Source organism: Trypanosoma cruzi, genomic scaffold (assembly GCF_000209065.1).
Source record: "Trypanosoma cruzi strain CL Brener 1047053516433 genomic scaffold, whole genome shotgun sequence".
Lineage (NCBI taxonomy): Eukaryota > Euglenozoa > Kinetoplastea > Trypanosomatida > Trypanosomatidae > Trypanosoma > Trypanosoma cruzi.
Window position 1 is genome coordinate 17,073 of NW_001849328.1, and position 3,131 is coordinate 20,203.

The 3,131-nt window shown below is 48.4% G+C and overlaps 1 pseudogene, besides 2 other annotated features; it reads left to right on the forward strand.

Moving 5' to 3' along the window:
- Positions 1-3,131: a sequence feature (areas not merged during assembly with more than two copies in the genome that could not be assigned to a particular haplotype).
- Positions 812-1,708, forward strand: Tc00.1047053507781.10 (annotated as a pseudogene).
- Positions 1,809-1,830: a microsatellite.

Consider the following 3,131-nt stretch of genomic DNA (forward strand, 5'->3'; position numbering starts at 1 on the left):
GCTTCTGGAGGCCGCGCGAAAGACTTGGGGCTTCCCCAGCCCGAGCTGGCGATATCTTCATGGCGTGGCGGCGCCGCACCCTCATCCTCTGGAATCGGTTGTGCTCCGCACTGAACTTGGCCGCGTATGCGCCCTGCCTCGGCAACAGGCAAATCTGCTTGTTCGTCATTTTGTGCGGTTTCAAGTGCCATAACGCCTTATACTGTCGCCGCTGCACTCCGCACTCCTTTGTTTCCTAGTGGCTGGGAAATGGATCGGCCTTTCCTGCCGTATGAACTTGACGTGGCCATCCGTGACTCTTCGCGTGGCTCAGCCCATTGCCCCGACGACATGTTGAATGAATTCCTTCACCGTCTCGGGCCCGTTGCGCACGGCACTCTTAGAACGATGATCCACAACTCCTTCGCAAGCGGCAGCCTGCGTGAAGACTCCATGAGCGGAAGTGACGACGGGGACTCTTCTTCACCGTCTCAGGTGAATATTTCTTGGTTGCCATTGTCTTCCATGGTAAAAAAGAGTGATGGTGAGGACTCACTGGGGCCGTGATTGAAGGTGTTGCACATGGCGGTAGAGGCAATTTTTGTGAAACGAAACAACACCAAAAAGCAACAACAATGTTTTCCCTTTTTTTTTTCTTTCTGTCTCTCTTTACCTATATATAGTGTGTGTGTCTGCGGCTTAGCTTCCTTTATATGGTTGGCCTTGTCATTACTGTTACGGATGCCCCTCACGTGTGATATTATATATGTATTTGTATGCACATATTCTTTTCTATGTCTGTTACTAAATGCCGTAGAAATAAAATATGGCACATGACGATCAGGCTATCGGTATTAGGCGAATGGACGTCTGATGGCTCAGTACAGAAGTGCGAAATATGTGAGGTCAAATTTAATTTCGTGTGCAGGGTCATCATTGTCGGTACTGTGGCGGTATTTTTTGTGCGTCATGCTCGAGCTTTTTCGTTAAATCACAAAATCTTCATGTAAATAAACCATGACGGGTGTGACGCAAATATTTTGAATTTCTTTCAAAGACACCGCAGGCTACAAACCCGTCTTGTGCTAGTGTTCAGAGCCACCATAAAGAGTTGAACGGTGTGAATGCCTGTAATTGCGAGTCCGATCTTTTGGCTACTGAATTCGCCCAGGCAGCAACTGTTGTCTCTTGGACGCCACGAAGAGGAGAAGATCGAAATACCGCAGGCACACTTCCCGACGAGGAGAATGCTGACGATGCTGATTTGGATGATGGCGACGACGATGTTTCTGCTGCTGTGGCAGGTGTATGCTCCTCTATGGGTGATGGGCAACACACCGGTGGCCTCGCCTTTCTTGCTGCACCGCAGGACAACCTTCGGTATTCAGAGGGCTCTGACGTAATTCATGTTCTTATTTATGTACCAGCTGCGAGGTGTCAGGTGATTTTAGTTGCAGTGAGTGGTGGGGAAACCGTGTTGATGCTCGCTAAGCGTTTGGTGGATTTGCACTTGAGGTTGGACGGTGGATCTTTCAAGTCGATTAGAACGGCTGAGAGAGAGATTTTACTGCGAAAAATGAGGTTTTCAAGTGAATCCATTGTTGTAGAGAATGAGGCCAATGCGAGTGATGTGGCATCTCATTGTAAACACTTGGTTCTCTCGACTCTGTCTGCCTCCGAGCTGCAGCATGCGCACGATGGGGATCCTATGGAGGGTTTTTTTTTGTAGCGAACTCTGCAATGAAAATAAGGACGGTATGATATGTTGGTTGTTGCCTTTTTATTTTTACTTTCGCGTGTTTGTGTTTTTGTTGTAATTTCCGCGTGTGTTATTTATTTATTTATTTATTTTTTCCTTTTGTCTCCGGCACAATTTGCAGAGAAAAGACCCTCATTTGGCTGCCGTCTTTTTTTTTTTTGTGTTAAAAAACTGTGAGTTTTCCCTCGTCTGCGTTCCCGCACTCACGGAGAAACAAAAGGAGGAGGAAAAACTTGTGAATTCCTGTCCTTCCAATTGAAGTGCCAGTCCGCCCTCCTGTGGAATACGTGGATGCTCCGCCTTGCAATCCGCAGTGCTCAAAACATCTCATATTTATTGATTTGCAGCGTTTTTAGTTGTTTTTTTAGAAACTTTTTGGAACGAATGTGCGAGTTGTGGGGGCGAATTTTGATGGCGCTGCGCGGGAAGGTGGCGGCTGCAGTTTCTTTCTGCCGTCCCACCCGCCTCCTTCATTGCGCCTCACGCGGTGCGGGGGAGTCCGGCGGCCAAAAGGGGCACTAAATTATGGCTGCGGCTCTGCTACTTTACGACGAGTTTGGCTGCTGTCGATTTATTTGTCTGATGGCTTTTGTTGCGTGTGCATGCGTGCTGGATAATTTTTCTTTGGAGCGCGTTGATGCGGAGCGATGTGTGGCTGAATTGTCTTCTCCCATTTTGTTGTGTTTTCCTCCTCTCACATTTCTGAGGATAAGACGTCAACGACCTCATCTAAGCACATGTTCATTTCTTTTTCTTTTATTTTCTTTTACGTTTGAAGAAAACGGACGTTTCCGTTTTTCTGAAGGAGTTTTAAAAGGGCGAGGAAGGAATCTGGCGGCAGCGTTCCTTTTGGTGGCGAAGGGAGCGCGGGTGCCGCAGGTGTAGCAAACGCATTTTCACAAGACGCAACAAAAACAATTGGACGTATTTTATCTCCGGACGACTCGGGGGAAAGTGAGCAGAGCATCAGCGATCGTGAAGCCGAAGACGCGCCGTCTTCATATCTCTGAGAAGCAAGAGGCAACGGTATGATGCATTTTGGCGGCGCACGCAAGAGGGAGGTTTGGGCCGTACACGCGAGTCTTTTACGGAGATAAAAACGTACCGGACGAATCGGTGTCCAAAGACGGACAGCAGCATCCCCAATGCGACAGTTCGGAGGGCAACTCACTCCATTCCTTTACGAGTAGCAGCCAAGAGGGGTGGCGCGTCAACCGTTAATAAACTACGTGATGAGCTCTTGCGGAAAAGGAACTCTCTCAGTCAATCATTGGTGGTGAGGGAGCATACAGGCAGTTGTTTTGCGGATGATTCTCGGGAGTGTGCATTGAGCACAGGCGCTGAGGAATTTCTTGTCTGTGTAGATGATCTTATTGCCCCTGAGAACACGGCT